We start from the raw sequence: 18,412 nt of genomic DNA, 5'->3' as shown, positions 1-18,412 counted from the left end.
CTGGTCAACCACAGTAAAAAGATAAAAATAAATAATAATCCAAATTTTTTCTAACACAATGCACAAAAGTTACTTAAAACTTAATAAATGACTTTAATATCCAATGTAAAAGGACTGAGTGATAGCATAGCAGTAGGGTGTTTGCCTTGCACGCTGTTGATCCAGGATAGACCCAGGTTCTATCCCAGGCAACTCATATAGTCCCATAGTCTGCCAGGAGCTATTTCTGAGGCAGAGACAGGACCAACCCCTGAGTGCCACTGAGTGTACCCCCCCCCAAATAAAAACTAAATCTATAAGTTACATTGAGGGAAATATGACACTAAAGTTAGAGGTATATTTACTGATTTAAATGCATTGACCAAACAAAAAGTAACAATAAACAAGTAGACCACATTAAATTATAAAAACCTCTGCATCAAAAAATGGACAAAATACAATGACAGACTGAGATAAATTAGTTACCTACCACTCATCTTTAAATAACTGATATCCAAGATTCATAAAGCACTGGTAGAACTTTAAAAGAAAGTAAATGCAACTCCATTTTTAAAATGGGGAGAGAAAATGAACAGAAACATATACATATTTTCTTTATCCTCACCGGTTTTAGTTCTGTTTGGTATGAAAACCAACAAGAAGAAGTCTTGCCTAGGATGAAAGCTCAGGTCTGACTGGGCAGAACTTACCTTGGGACCAATAAGAAAAACCCTACTTGTACAAAAATCAAGATCTCTAATTACAGAGACTGGACTTTGACAACTGAGACTGAGAAGAAATTTTGGAACCATAATGAAGACTTCATTCTAGGATTTGAGCAAAAACCAAGACCACTTATTACAGAAGACTGATTACAACAACCATGATGGAACAGAACTTCTAGAACTGTAAAGACTCTATCCTAGACCTTGTTCTATGACCTATGCAAATACCAAGATTTCTAGCCACAGAGGCCTAATTTTATCTTCTGCAACTGAGCAGAAAGTTTCCTGACACCACATAAAAGACCTTGGGGTGTGGTAAAGAGCATGTAAGGAGCCATTAGTTGTTCTCGTGACAGTATGCTTCAAGGGTGGAGAAACCCTGAATCTCTTCGGCCAAGGGAATTCCTCTCTTACTTCCCCAATATTTACTGTGCCTATGCAAAAAAGGGGGGGCACAAACCTTGCCACATCAGCACTCCTTTTTTTCTTTTTTCTTCTTTTTTACCTTTCCTCTTTTTTCTTCCTTGTTTTATTTCTTTTGTGGTTATTATTTGGTGATTTTATCTTGCTGCTGTCATTTCTCTTTGAAGGAGGCTTAGCAGGTGGTGCTCAGAGGCCCCAGGGGCCTCACCTGGTAATTCTTGATCAATCAGACTATAAGCTTAATAAAGGGCTTGAGGTAATAACCTCATGATAGAAATTAATCATGACACCTATGCAGTGCTTGGTGACATCCAAGGAAACACTCAATGATACTTTAGGGATGATGGCAATGATCAAACTGGGGTTGCTGAATTCAAGACCTTAAATCCTGCACTTTCTTTTCAACCACCATTCTAGTGATAGTGCAGAATAATAAAAATAGCTATAGAAATATTTTAGCAATTATTATAGTATATCTTGAACATTATTTGCTTAGATTAAACATAGGATATGGTCTACATTAACATGTCTTCATAAAGAAAATATAAACACATTTATTATGGAGTTAATAAAACTTTATTATTATAAAAGCACTATAAAGCTGAATATGGAAAAATAAAATAAGATAGGTAATAAAAACGGCAATATTTATTTTTAGGGGCCAGCTTGATGGAGCTCCCACTGGTTATATGTGGAAATATGTAAGAATTAAATAATATGGAATGTTTTTAAATATATAGTAAATCTCTTTTTAAAAATAGTAATTCAAACCTCACCTGGTTGTACTCAGAGATTAGTCATTCTTGGATGTGCTTGGAGGACCAAATGCAATAAGAAGATTTGAATGCACTCTCTTCTAATGAATAATTATTTGTATATAGGTATATAATTCTTTATCATACTAATCATACGCTTAAAAGAGTAGTAAGTTGATGTTGCTTCTATAAAGAGTATTTGCCTTAGAATTGCAAAAAAATGTATAATAGTGAAAATAGGCCAATATGATAGTAGCACTGTCTTAAAGTTAACACCTCTAACCACAATAAATTGTATTTTTAGGTTTTAGATATATATGTGTTAATAATTTTTCTAATCTTTCACCCTTAAATAAATTTGTGATAAATTTTCTTTGAGTTATCCCATGAAGATTATAAACTAATACATTTCTCAAATTAGATTAAAAAATTGTATAAAAGTTAGAATAGAAACCACATCAGGAGAGAGACTGAGAGAAGAAAATTGTGATTGGATGAGTGGAGAAAGAATAAGAATTGCCAATATGTACCTTAAATATAACTGTGAGAGACATGTAACTCAAATTGGCACAGTAAAAATTATTTTAGAAAAAGAATGCATAGAAACAAGGACTGTAAGAGACCCAAATGCAACCCAAATTCCTACAGGGGCTAGAATTTAAAAGTAAATAAGTAAAACTATTAATGTATTAAAAAAGAAATCTTCAGGGCCGGAGCAGTGGTGCATCTGCCTTGCCTGTGTTAGCCCAGGACAGACTGTGGTTCAATCCCCCAGCATCCCATATGGTCCCCAAGCCAGGAGATATTTCTGAGAGGATAGCCAGGAGTAACCCCTGAGCGTCACCAGGTGTGGCAAAAAAAAATTTTTTTTAAATAAAAAGAAATCTGTCATGAGAGAAGATTTCAAATACAAAATGGAATCAAGAGACTGATATGGTATGGTATGGTATGGTATGGTATGCTATGCTATGCTATGCTATGCTATGCTATGCTATGCTATGCTATGCTATGCTATAGATTAAGACCAAGAAATAGTACTGTGAGTAGGGCAATTAGCTATATGCAGGTGACCTGGGTTCAATTCCTAGCACCACATTCACATATAGTCCCCCAAGCCCCACCCAAAGTGGTCCCTAAGTAGAGTCAGAAGTAAATCAAGAGAACCATCAGGTATAGTCAAAAACAAAATCTTCAGTATATACATGATATTAAAGTGAAATTGAAAACTGTCTTCAGATAAAGTAAGTGGAAATTGTGGAGAATTAGAAATCATTTAATTAATTAATTTAATTAATATATGTCTATTAATTAATTTAATTAATATATGTCTATTTTGCCTGTTTATTTTAGGGCAGTAGCCAACGTCCAAACGTCCAACAAACTGAAAGTAGACATAGTAGTTCTTTTTTTTTTTTTTGCGGGGGGGGTCACACCCGGCAGTGCTCAGGAGTTATTCCTGGCCCCAGGCTCAGAAATTGCTCCTGGCAGGCATGGGGGACCATATGGGATGCCGGGATTCTAACCGATGACCTCCTGCATGAAAGGCAAATGCCTTACCTCCATGCTATCTCTCCGGCCCCTTGGCATAGTAGTTCTTTAGAAAATATTTGCTAGTCCTTGATTTTGCCGTATGAGCTTCCAAGTGTTTGCACATATTGAGTCACTAATGTTATGGTTTACATGCAGTCTGCATTCTGATCCTGTTGGCTGGGTCCAGATGGATGCCTAATGCTACTTTTTTGGTCACTAGCCTCTTTATCTCAGAAATATTTATTCCACTTATGCAAAATGTGTGGGATAAGGTCACAACTCAGATTTTACATACATAATGCAATGCTTAGATGCATCTGCTTCTTTTACCCCCTTTTAATAATGTATTAAATCTGTATTTCACACTCATTCATTGTCTTGCATGGTAGAGTTTTAGTTTCCTTCTAACTGATTCAAATAATTGAATAAATACTGTAAAAATGAACGCACCTGAAATTCTGCTTTAACATACTCAGTTTATCCATAAATTCTGTCCAAATAAAAAAAAAAGAATGATGTGCCAGAATATCCAACCCTGGATCAGACTCAGAAATTATTCTTACATCTTGACTGCTCTCCATTATGTGCTTGAAGCAATAAACAGAATACATTTTGATTTGTAAAATTTGGTTTAGTATGAGTTTCAGATGTTTTAGTTGCTAAATTTACTCATAAAATTTAGACTGACAAATTAGAGATGGCAAGAAATTTGAAGAAAAGTAAAACTAGGATATTTGTCTGAAACCTTCTTACATTTTTTGAGTATGTCTATAGAAAGTGGGATTGCAAATTTTTATAGAGACAATAATTCTCATCACCCTGGTTTCCTGTAATGTGCTAATCAACATCTGACTTGTAAGGGGTGTTACAATAATTGTAAACTTTATTTCTTAGATTAAAAGAAATTACCTTAAAGATATCTAATTGCTTTCTGATATGATTATCATTATTAAAAATCTATTGATATTTGTGGATTTTATATAAAGTTTCTCTACACTATATTATGTGAGGAATACAGAGCATTTCAAAACTATATTCTATTAGAAGTAAACATATCTAAAGCTTGATTCACTGATTATTATAGTTCTTAAGCTTGTAGAAGATAGTTTTTTATTAAAACTCCCATTTCTTCTTGAGTTTATTAAAAAAATGGTTGTTTTATAGCTCTCATAGTAAAATTCCAAGATCTTTCTTAGTAATTTAATGTGATGAAATTAAAAGGAATTTTCAATCTTTCATTGGTATTTATTTTTCTTATGCTATTAGGTAAATTATTCTTTGGGTTTTTTGTTTTGGTTTGGTTTTGGGTTTTTGTATGATGAACAGGGGTTACTCCTGGCTATGCTCTCAGAAATTGCTCCTGGCTTGAGGGACCATATGGACACCAAGGGGTCAAACAGCGGTTCATCCTATGCTAGCGTGCACAAGGCAGATGCCTTATGGCTTGTGCCACTGCTCCAGCCCTAACTATTAAGTAAATTATTAAATAAAATAATCAGACAGCATATAAATATTTTTGTTTTATTATGTTCATGTAAATGTTTTATTGCTAATTTAACAGTTCTAAAAAAATTGAATATTTATTTCAAGCAATTTTACTTTAAAGTTGACCATATTGTTGCAATAGAATAAGGAAATATACCTCTAGAATATGAACTATTGGTTGGACAAGCTGTTAAAACTAAAAAAGTACAGAAAATTAGATATACACACACATTTGCTGAGTGACATATACTCTGGGCATTGGGACTTAAACACTAGTGAGTATGAATAGATATTTATGTGCTATAAATTAATTAAGCTTTTATTACAATAATTGATTACAGTACTCTATATGTCAGTCACTGTTGTTATTTAGCAGCCACAACACAAAAGCCTGATTGACTTAAGCTAGAAAAATTAACTAATCATGAAATGTTTAACACAAAATCAAGAAAGTATTTATAAACAGTAAATAGAAAAAATATTTCACTCAATGATATTGGACTAAATATACCTATTATTATTGTGTTATATTGTGAAAATAACAAAAAACTATACACACAGAGGGAAAAAGAACCCAAAGCCAAAGAAAATGATTAGAAGAAATGATAGCAATCATATTTGGGAGTCGAATTTCAGGATAACCGATTATAATAGGTTTGATGACACTGAATAAAAAGCCAAGAGAAAGATACCAAAAGGAGGACATTCCACAAAATTCCAATTATGTAGGGGATTAATGAAACCACTACTTCAAAAATTAAAGATGAAGCACTGAATCTTCTCTCAACTGAGGATAGGGAAGCCTCTGTGGGGTGAGCTAAGCAACAGACCCTCGGAACTAAGCCCTCCAAAAGAACCATAGGCAGCCTCCCAACTTCAGCCCAGCTTAGGCAGACTGGTCCCATTTCCCCTGGGTCAGATTTTCAATGGTAACCTATGGATCAATCCTTAGAGTCTGTTTATATATAAGCATGAGTCTATATGTTCGCCATACCAAAGACTGTTTAATATGTGCCTGTAATAGATATAATGTCAATTTCATGGTATAGTCTCCTCATAAAGTGCTTCTTTCATTTTTAGACCTAAAAACTGATTGTTTTTAAGAATCCTCTATACACAACTTAATCTATAAAGCCTTTTTCCAGTCGAGTTCACCTTCATCAACAATTGGTGTAAGGAAAGAAAAAAGGAAAAATTTTACATTAGACTTGCCAACTTTACTCTTTTATTTTCTTCTTTTCTTTTTATTCCTGTTAGGTGTTCTGTCCCATAAAATCTGGAACTTTTTCAAATGTATTCCACAGATCAATCCTCTGTGGCTGCCGATGTATGCATATGAATGCATGTGTTCACCATACCAATGTTAGTCTAATGTCTGTCTGTAATAGATATAATGTCTATGTTGTATAGTGTTCTCCACCCAATCAGAAAACCCCTTTTTCCTCCTTTCACTCACCACCTTACAAACCCTTTACTAGCCCTCCATGTTATTTCTCCACATTTAACATTTTTTACCCTCAATCTGTAACTCCTCACCCCAGCCAGATGCCAGCCAGTTCCCAAAGTGAAAAGATAGATTCTCAACATAAAAAAAGAACAACATTCAGCTGCTACTGATTTGCTCTCTTACCCCTTCCTCGCCTATTTCAAGACTTTCAGAGGACATATAAATCTCCTTTGAATAGCTCTTTACATACATTCCTTTAAAAGTCATAATGGTTATTGAATATCTTCTCATATAGTGGCAATTTTCCCCATCCTCAGAATCTGTTTAGTATAAAATTCTAGTAGACATGTTTTTGTTTAGAGGCCAAGAAAAAGGTTAGGGGTATTGTTGGTCTTTATACCTCAGCCCTCATATGCACCAATAATACCTTGTAGCACTGTTCCTTTTTGCATAGGCACATTAAAATGTGAACAGACTATGTATACAAACAAGTTCTTACCTAATAGAGATAAAAACACAACATCTTATATTTCAGTAAGATCTTACATACTGAACTCTTGGCATAGTAGCTTGGCTTAGACTTCAATTGATCAGATATTGACCAGTCATCCCTGAACCATAGGTACAATCTACAGAAACAAGCAGGGTCTCTTACACCACACAAGGAATAAAAATTCTACCAAGGAAGTTCCCACCACACCATGGTACTGACTTACTCCAAAGATGGTCCTTATGACATCCAACAACGGTAGTCTGCTTTCAGGACAGAATTCTCTCCAATGCTACCTAATGGTGAGACGAAACCAGAAGATGCTACACACCACCCGGATACTGTCTGGATACTGTTTCTGGACCTGTCCAGAAACCAAGATCTAAAACTACAGAAACCTGATACCAACAACTGTTACAGTAAGAGCTGTTTCTGGGATCACAGAGTATGACTAAGAGATTCAACAGCATAGTATGCCTGGAGCCTGGAGTTGGTCTTATGCCAAAATACTTCAGGGGTGAGGTCTCCCTGTTTTTAGGCCAAAGGTTTTTCCTTCCAATTTCTTCCATATTTTTCTGTGCCTATGCAAACAACAATAACTGCCACAAACACACATTTTTGGTGTATCTCAAATCTTAAAAAAAGAGCATTCTAAACCTTCTGCTATTGTATGAATGACTTTATTGGTGATACAACAATTTTCAAGAATATAACTGCTAATGAACTCTCCTCTTCTTTTTCCAATTTTTTTTAGATCTTCTAATTTCTTTCTATTTTTTTAAAATAATTTTGATTTCTTTCATCCTGAAACAAATGTATTATGATTAGTTATGTCAACTGTATGATACATTTTCTTTAAATAAATAAATTTATTATTTAAAATATTTAACGGTGAAGATAAATGGTAGCAGAAAAACTTCAAAAATGTTTGAAACTAGGATTCCTTCTTATTATATGTTAGCCACATTATTTCTTTCCTAGCAACATAAGCCCAATAGTTTATTTTTCCATTAATGATAACACAGATTTTTGCATAATAAAACATTAGATGTATTTGAGAATGAGAAAGAGAAAACTTAACTAAAATATTGCAGACTGAACATTGAATCCCTACACCAAAATCAAGAATACTACTAAACATAGAACTGTTAGGGATGGGAAAATAAAATATTTTGGAATGTAGTTAAAAAGGAGAGAATGAGAGACACTAATTTCAAGATTTTGCCAATAAAATTCCTAATACTCCAAGACTTTCAGAATTAATAAGACCTGTACATTTATAGAACTTATAGTTGATTTCAGTTACAAGTGCACTAGCCACTGCAGCATTCCATCTCTTTTCTTGAGAAAATTTCATTGTAAGTCATTGAGGGTAAGAATGGAATAGTAAAATAATATTTTAGTGTAATTTTTAATTTAGTGTCTTACACTGTGTACTCTAATAAAGCCCAAGAAACTCATATGGTTTTCTGGCCAATAAACTGAGAATTGTTGTTTTAAACTATATTCATCTCATTAATTACATTTCATGCAATAATATCAGTTTGACTGAATTTTATATGCATAAAATTAAGAAGAACAACCACTAGGCTTTATTTTTTTATAGTAGTGTGCAAAAGATTTCTGCTTCCAATCATATTCTCATAACCAGACTTTTTCTAGCATTTTAAGAGATTTTAGGTACTTGTTACAATTAAAATGAATTACAATATTGAATTTTTACTAGTATTCACTCTGAAAACTACATGTGCTACTGCAAGGTTAAGTGTAGAACAATCCAAGACAGACAAATCACTTGTCTAAAAGAGAACATTTGGTAGAAAAGACAAAGTAAGACATGGCAGGTGAACACCATTATAATGATTCCTGATGTGGCGTAGTGCTGAAGATATTCACAACCAGCCTATTAAAAAAGCATCCATTACTCTCAGAAAAACTAGTTGACAAAGAAATGTGTTGTGAATTTTAATGAAATGGAAGATATTAGTAACTTTTCTGGGAGAAAAACATTTCCTACCCAAACTTAAATATGGGAAATATATTTTCTAATTATGATAAGTAAATAACCCTTTAGTGACAGATATCAACTTCACTTATATGAAGTTACATTCTTTTTGTTTTTTCTTGAGAATTGTTGAAAAATATAAGGGGCCGGGTGGTGGCGCTGAAGGTAAGGTGCCTGCCTTGCCTGCGCCAGCCTTGGACGGACCGCGGTTCGATCCCCCGGTGTCCCATATGGTCCCCCAAGCCAGGAGCAACTTCTGAGCACATAGCCAGGAGTAACCCCTGAGCGTTACTGGGTGTGGCCCAAAACCCCCCCCAAAAAAAAAAAAAAAGAAAAATATTTTAAATACATTTATATCATAGCCTACTATTTAGCTAGTGTAGAGCCTATTTTTAAAATGGTTCACATCACATTGGGTATTTTATGTGAATAGGGTGTTTCAAATATTTGTTTTCTAACATGGCAGTGTTTTTTTTAATACTTTTGATATAGTTCACAGTTTGTTTTGTAGTTAAAAGCTGCCTAAAGTTACAATTGCAAAAGTTTCTGGAATTTAATAATATCTTACTGGTGATGCTATTGTAATGGAGTTGTTATTCTGAGAATCAGGCAAGTGGAAAAGAAACTTATTCATGGAGACACAGGACTGAATTATTCTCCTTCAGGAGTGTGGAGTTTGGCCTCCAGAAGGATGCAAACTAATAGAAAGCTTAATTTATGAGCTTTCTAAGTATAAGGCTACAGACATAATGGACTTAAAAATGGACTCATTTAAACAGCAATTTCATCAGATGGCAACAATGTGCAAAAGAGTGGAAGAAAAAGAAAAGACTGTCTTTAGATAAATATAATGTTGTAAAGGAAATGAATAGCAGATTTAAGAAGCGTGTGAAGTTGGGATATTTTATGCATAAAACATGATCACCATTCTAACATAAAAATAAAAATCCGTTTAGATTCAATGAGAAAACGAAAGAGGTAGCATGTGTTAAATGATTCATTACTTTTTCGTATTTGCATTCATATTTAAAGTTAAACACTATTAATGTATACTTAACATGGTATTATAAATTATGCTGTGATAAAATATTATTGGCTTGGATCATTGCTCTTCAATGAAAACGTTTTTCCACTTCATTTCACAATCACTTCACTTGAAATCAATATAAAATCTAAACAATGAAGGCTATTTCCAGAGGGCCCAGATTACAGTGAATAGGGAGCTTGCCTTGCATCAGCCTATGTGGGTTCAATCCCCAGAATCACATATTCACAAGAAGTGATTTCTCAGTGCAGTCAGAAATAAGCAGAGTACCACCAGTTTTGGGCCAAAAACACATACTAAAAAAGATTGTTTCCTATAAGTGAATTTATCTTCCTTAAGCATCATAATTCCATTAGAATAATGCTAGTACTTTAACAAAGATTATATTTCAGTTATAAATTTTCTATGTAGCTAATGAGTAAGAAGAACCCAAATGGGCATCTTTTTGCTTATTCTTGAATTCCGTGCAAGCTTGCAATGTATTGAATTCACTTCATAAGGTTTATGTGTGACACTCACTTGCAAAAATTCAAGAAGTCTGCAGGGTTTATGATCATAAGGTAAAACTACAGCAGACCATAAAGTCAAAGACAAGAAAACAGTGAGAAATCTCATTCCACAGAAGGGAGTAAATGATGAGTAACAAAGTAAAAGTCAGCTAGAGTCAATTATGTCTGCTATAGAGACTTTCTATGGCTCTGTGAACTAATTCAGAGGCAGTTATATTTGGCAATGTGAATGGCATGGAGGAGGAAGTACACAACAATATAATTCAACATTATCAAACAAATATTTCAGGATAACATAAGGAAAATCGGAACATAAGGCAAGTCAGACCCGTGGGGAATTTTGGATTATGTTAAAGAAGCAAAACAACTTTCTGGAAACAGCTTCAGAGCATAAGAAACAATCTGTGCAAGAGTTTATAGTTCTATAATTAAGCTACAAAAATGCTAATATTCCCTCCCGGTAACAGATAATCAGGTAGTAACTATTTTGTGAGAAACTATGCCAATAAAATAAATAAAATAATAAAATAAAATAAAAGTCAATTATTTTTGTCACATTAGGGGTTATACATTTCTTTGCTCTACACTTTCACATGGAACCATATGTCTTAACACAAACCCATGGGTAATTTAACAAAATCCATAATCTGTGGCCCATATTTTAAGTAAATAGGTTCTAGGATTACCAGACAATCTTACATAAATGTCTCATCAAAAAATGTCATATCTGTTATTGGTATTATGTTGCATATATATTCAAGATTAAAATTAGAACTTACCAGGAAAAAAAGATCTATTTAACTCTTGGTAGTATTCTGTTCTTTCTTCTCAGGATTTAAAAGACGGCAAAAATATCAGCAAGAATAAAGAAGAGCTGAAGCAAAGTACAGTTGGTAAAGCATTTGCAATGCACATAATTAATCCCCCAGGTTCATTCTCTGTTACCTCATATGTCCCCGAATTACCACTAGGAGTGATCCCTGATTGCAAAAGAATCCCTGAACACAGCTATGTGTGGCCAAATAAAAAAAGAGGAACAAAAATACTGACCTACAATGATTGTTTGCTAAGAAAAAATTGTTTCATCACTATTTTTGCTAGAACACATTCGAGTCTCTCTCTCTCTCTCTCTCTCTCTCTCTCTCTCTCTCTCTCTCTCTCTCTCTCTCTCTCTCTCTCTCACACACACACACACACACACACACACACACACACACACACACGTAAACTACACTGACAAAAACTTGCACTGGTTATTTTTTAGTATTAAATCTTTTAAGTACAGTTTCAAAGTACATAATAATATATTATGCATTTTAACTCTTCTAAAACCTGAATATAAAGCAATTTACACTGGAATTACCTACCTCTAGAATTCAGAATACAACAATATCAATTCTGCCCTTGGGTACTATTTGAAGCAAGTGTCTCCTAGACAAGAAGCCTAGCATTTCAAAAATAAGATATAGATCCTTATTATTTGATTGCACTGAATGACTAACATGCTATAAACACTTTCTAACTGCAGGTAAATTAGAAGTAGTTTCTGCATCGACTGCCTCCAGGAATAAAAGGTAAATAAATAAGCAAAGAGTTTTAGACAGGTACATAGAACATGCATGCTACAAAAGAAATAAAATTTAATTTTATGATAGCCATTTCTTGAAGGAGAAAAAATATAAGTAGAACTTTAAAATATTCATAAGTATTAAAATTTGTTCTGTCAAAAAATGAGGAAAAATTATAGCTCAGAAAGATCTAGTGGGAAACTACTTTTTAAAGGTCAGTTATCTTCTGTTTTGCCCTGATTCGTTATACAAATTAGTCAAAGAGAGTATATATGATGTAATGCATACTTAATAGGCTAAACATGTTCATCATTTTATAACAGTTAAACATTTTACAGATTAAATAAAAATTTAGACATGTACTTCTCGAAGTAGTTAAAGTATTTTCCAACCAAAAATGGCTTATTGAAAATCATAGAGAAGATAATGCCTCAAATATTTTAACTTCTAAATTAACAGAAACTCAATAAGTTATGACTTATAAATTAATATTCTTACCTGTACAGCCCTTCTTTGATTGATATCCATTCTAACAGACATTTAACAAAACTAAGAATTAATTTTGTTTGTTTACATCTAGCAATATTTGAGATTAACTGTTGCTGCTGAACTCTGGCAGGACTGGAGACATAATTGGGATGCCTAGAACCAAATCAGGTTGGCCAAAGTCAAGGTAAATTCCCAGTCTATGGAAGTTTCCATCTTTCCAGCTTCTAATTTTTTTTAAATAAAAAGTAACAATGGGACGGGAAAGGTGGTGCTAGAGGTAAGGTATCTGCCTTGCAAGCGCTAGCGTAGGACGGACCGCGGTTCGATCCCCCCACATCCCATATGCCCCCCTCCAAGCCAGGAGCGACTTCTGAGCTCATAGCAGGAGTAACCTCTGAGCATCAAACAAGTGTGGCCCCCCAAAATAAAGTAACAAAAAGTTTGCCATTAAAAGACCTCTCTCTTCTCTCCCAGCTTCTCTCCCTCACTCTCCCCTCCTTTCTTCCCTATATCCCTTCTCCCTCTCATCCTCTCCTCCCTCTTGACTTTCCATAGGCTTTGGGTTTGTTAGCCTGGTGAAAATGAACATACCAGCTTTTAATACAAATCACTTTCTAGCACAAATAAAATTTTGTAGAGATATGCTGCCTGATTCATTAATGACATTAATTTATTTTAATTGGTTTGCATTAGTCATTTTCTTCTTTTTTTATTTTGAAAGATTACTTCATTTAAACAACATTGTTTACAAGGTTAATCTTAGTATAGTTTATTTTCATAATTACAAAGTTGTCCAAGATTCAATATAAGTCATACACTGTACAATACTCTCATCAGTGCATATTTCCTAACACCAGGGTTCTCAAATTCCCTCCCACTCTCAACCTTGCTTTACAGTCATTTTCTTCTTGATTCTACTCATTTATTGGCTCAAATAAAAGAAAGAAAAACAGCAACAGAGAACTTAAGATTTAATATTTTGCTTCTGTCACTATGAATGTCATAAATCTAAGATATAACAAGTTATTTATTTCAGTCTTAAGTACTAAGAAATAGAAGAAAGGGGAAGGAAGAAAGGAAGGAAGGGAGGAAGGAAGGAAGGAAGGAAGGAAGGAAGGAAGGAAGGAAGGAAGGAAGGAAGGAAGGAAGGAAGGAAGGAAGGAAGGAAGGAAGGAAGGAAGGAAGGAAAAAATTATTTACCTTTTAAATAAATACAAACCTATAAAAAGTGTCATGAAACTGTTCTATAAGATGGAGGTATTGTTAAAATAGTATATAAATTTAATCTGTTAGTATATTTACAAACCATCTTATCATAGATAATTCATATTAACAAGCCAGAATAATATTAAAGCTCAAAGTTTTATGATTTAACATAATCTTCTATTCATAGAAAATTACTGCAATGAAGTACTTTTAAAGCACCATAGAATAGAGGCTGGAAAGGTAATACAAACCTATAGAGCAATAAATTTGCATGTGGCCAACAATGGTTTGGTCTTTTGCATTTCATATGGTCCCAGAGCCCTGCCAGAAGCAAGCCCTGAGCACTGACAGGTGTGGTTCCCCCAAAAACAAACAAACAAACCAAAAACACAGATGGAATATCTTTGTAATAATCCCAGAATTTATCTTATGTTACACAAATTACCTATGGTAATTATGGATTTCTTTTTGAAATTATTCATCAGCATTTGTCTGTTGTTTGCATGATTCTATTAATAGAGAGCATTTGGATTTCATAAGTAGAGCTATCAGACTGTCACTTTTGCCTGCAGGTAGCCATAGACAATTCAAGGCAATTGTTCTTTATAATTTCCATACAAACCTCTGATTGATGAAGTGCCAAAGCTATAAAATGCTGTCAGTAAAGCAAAACTTGGTCCAGGTGTTTGTGATTTTTATGATTTTGACTTTCAAGGGCAAAGCATTACCTCTGCAGTCAGACTTGATCACAGCTTAAGGGGGGAAAAAGCTAAGTCTAGCTCAGAATGTAGTAGAATCTTTATTTTTAACTCATGAACTGCAAAACACCAAACTTTCATCCCCTGCTAGAAATGCAAGATCATAGACTGAGTCCTAAAACTTATACATTAGAATTCAGAATTTTAGCAATTTCAGGAAGTCAAATGCATTTTAAAGTTTGAAAAGCCTGATAGTAAGGTTTTCCACATGTGGGCAATATATTATAGTAGTTCAAAGACCTTCAGATGGTCTTTGAGAGTGACATCTATGAACATGAATATAGGTTACTTATACTATGTTGTTTATACTGATCTATTTATTCATCTGGTAGACATAATCCAAGCAAATATGAAATTTCTTTATATGCGTTTCTGGATAACTCTGACAATGAATTATCCAGTCTGAATTTTATTTTGATATTTTTGAAACATGTATATTATTTATTTTTTTAATTAAATATAATTTTTATTTTAATCATAGGTGCTTACATATTATTGACAATAATATTTTAGGTACATATTAACATAAAATCAGGGGAATTCCCATCACCGAATTGTCCTCCCTCGACCTCCTTTCCCGTCCTTCTTCCCATAACCTCTTCCCTTACCCTTGGGGCTGCTAGAATAAGTGGTCCCCTCTGTGCCTAGCTTACTACTTAGTGGTCTTACACCTATTTGGTCTTGGTACCTCCCTTATTCCCATGCCCCAATTGGGAGGTGGGACTAGATAGTTCAAGTTATGCGGTTTTGTTTGAAGAAGAGAAAAGTAATAACCTGGAGAAAAAAAAGAAAAAAAGATCAGATACTCCGGAAATGGGCAGAGTCCTTCTAGAGGCTCTCATCCTAGATTTGAGAGAGAAGGGGAAAAAGAAGGTGAAACACTACAAGAGCACATAAAGAACTGTCAAATAAAACATCCAGTGAGCATTCCAAAAACAAAACAAAACAAAACAAAAGGGTTAGCACCATATAAAAGCCATAGTATTGAGATAAAAAAAAATGTGGCAGAGCACAAAAGAAAAGAAAAGAAGAAAATAAATATAAACGGAGACATCCACTTCAATAGCCAAACCACAACAATGAAATCAACAAAAAATAGATAAGTAAATAATAATAAAAAAAATTTTGTGCTTTTTTTTCTCTCCTGCAGATGCACAGTAAATATTAGGGTCATTCGAAAAGGAATTTTCTTTGCCTAAGAGATACAGGGTTTCTCCACCCTTGAAGTATATTGTCATGGGATTAACTATAGAATCCTGTCAGGTTCATTTACTCTCCAGTTGGTGCTTTTGTGGTGTATGGAAGACTTCAGCTCTCAAATGAGTCAAAAGAAGCAATAGGAGAAACACAAAGATCACTGCAGTATTGGTCAAGCTTCAGCATAGAACATTCAAGAAAGTAGAAAACTTAAGGAACACAGGGGAATCAAATCATGAGAAGAAGAAAAACAAAAAACAACGCATATTCACAAAGTATTAGAATAGAAACAAAGGCATAAGAAACTTAAGAATGAACAAGAAGATTCATGAAGAACACACCATTTCAGCTCTGAAATGATTCATTTTGCATGCAGAAAGAAAAAAGCCCAAAAAAGCTGAAGAAAAAACACAAAGATCCCTGCAGTTATTCAAACGTCAGCAGAGAATTTTCAAGGAAGAAGAAACTTCTTCTAAGAGTATTAGAATATTCTAATTATTCTAATATTCTCATATTAATAATAGTAATTATTCATAATTATAATCAATAATCATAATATTGATCATTAACAAATATATTAATTATGAACTTTTAAAATTATCAAATTCTCATGTCAATAATATAAGTTATTAATTATCATAATTAATAATTAAACGACTATTAATTATATTAATTAATCGTGGTAGTATCATATTTTCTTATTAATAATATGATTGTTAATAGTAATTAATAATTCATAATTATGATATTAATTAATGATCATTACTAACAAATATATTAATTATTAACATCCTAATATTCTCACAATCTCATATTAATTATAATATTAGTTATTAATTGTCATAATTAATAATTATTATATTATTAATTATTAATTATCATTAACCAATCTATCAACTAATAACATTCTCATGTTCTCATGTTCTCATATTCATAATAACATTAATTATTAATAATTATGATTAATTACTAATAATTATGATATTAATGATTAATTATTCTTATTAATATAGATTGATCATAATATTCTAATATTCTATTCCAACATTGTATTAGAATAGAATAGATTAGAATAGAATCAAAGGCAGAACGAACAGAAAAATAAATAAGATATTCAGGAAGAACATAAAATTTTCAGCTCTCAAAGGAGTAACTATGCATGTAAAAAGCAAAAGTAAAATAAACATAAGCGGAAAACCTCACAGTGATAGGAACAACTGCACAGATGTTCAAGGTTCAGGAAAGAACTTTTAAGGAAGAAGAAACTTGAAGAACACAGGTGAATCAAATAATGAGATGGAAACATTTTTATGTTACTAAGGAATACAAAAATACAAAAATACAAAGGAATAGAATAAAAACAAAGGGACACCAAACTCAAAAATGAATAAGAAGATTCATAAAGAACACAAAGTTTTCAGCTCTCAAATGAGTAACTATATATGAAAAAAGCAATAGGAAATAGAAAGCAATAGTAAAAACTCAAAGACAACTGCACAGTTGTTCAAACTACAGAAAAGAACTTTCAAGGAAGAAGAAACTTGAAGAACACAGGTGAATCAAATCATGAGATGGAAACATAAAAATACTAAGGAATACAAAAAATACAAAAAGACAAAGGAATAGAATAAAAACAAAGGGACACCAAACTCAAAAATGAATAAGAAGATTCATGAAGAACACAAAGTTTTCAGCTCTCAAATGAGTAACTATGCATGAAAAAAGCAATAGGAAATAGAAAGCAATAGTAAAATCTCACAGACAACTGCACAGTTGTTCAAACTACAGAAAAGAACTTTCAAGGAAGAAGAAGAAACTTGAAGAACACAGGTGAATCAAATCATGAGATGATAACATAAAAATACTAAGCAGTATTCACAAAGGAACAGAATAAAAACAAAGGGACACCAAACTCAAAAATGAATGAGAAGATTCATAAAGAACAGAACATTTTCAGCTCTGAAATGATTCATTTTGCACGGAGAAAGAAAAAGTCAAAAGAAGCAATAGGAAAAAACACAAAGATCACTGTAGTATTGGTCAAGCTTCAACATAGAACATTCAAGAAAGAGGAAAACTTAAGGAACACAGGTGAATCAAATAATGAGAAGAAATTCAAAAAAAAAGATATTCACAAAGGATTAGAATAGAAACAAAGGTACATAACAAACACAAAAATGAATAAGAAGATTCATGAAGAACACAACATTTTCAGCTCTGAAATGATTCATTTTACAGGCAGAATGCAAAAGTCAAAAGGAGCTGTCTGAAAAACACAAAGATCACTGCACAGTTATTCAAACTTCAGCAGAGAATTTTTAAGGAAGAAGAAGAAACTTAGAAAACGCAGGTGAAGCAAATAAGAACTTTCAAGGAAGAAGAAACGTAAAAAACACAGGTGAATCAAATAATGAGATGAAGTACAAAAAATAAAGCCGTATTCACAAACTATTAGAATAGAAACAAAGTCACAACTAAATTAAAAATCAATAAGGAGATTCATGAAGAACACAACATTTCCAGCTCTCAAATGAGTAATTATACATGAAAGAAGCAAAAGTAAATAGAAAGAAATAGGAAAACCTCACAGATCATTGCACAGTTGTTCAACCTTCAGGAAAGACCTTTCAAGGAAGAAGAAACTTGAAGAATGCAGGTGAATCAAATAACGAGATGAAAACATAATAAAACTAAGCAGCAATCACAAAATAGAATAAAAACAAAGCACAACACACTCAAAAATGAATAAGTAGATTCATGAAGAACACAACATTTTCAGCTCTCAGATGAGTCATTTTGCA

The sequence above is a fragment of the Suncus etruscus genome, chromosome 20 (genome assembly GCF_024139225.1).
Source record: "Suncus etruscus isolate mSunEtr1 chromosome 20, mSunEtr1.pri.cur, whole genome shotgun sequence".
In the NCBI taxonomy this organism is placed as follows: Eukaryota; Metazoa; Chordata; class Mammalia; order Eulipotyphla; family Soricidae; genus Suncus; species Suncus etruscus.
This window is presented reverse-complemented; position numbering follows the sequence as displayed.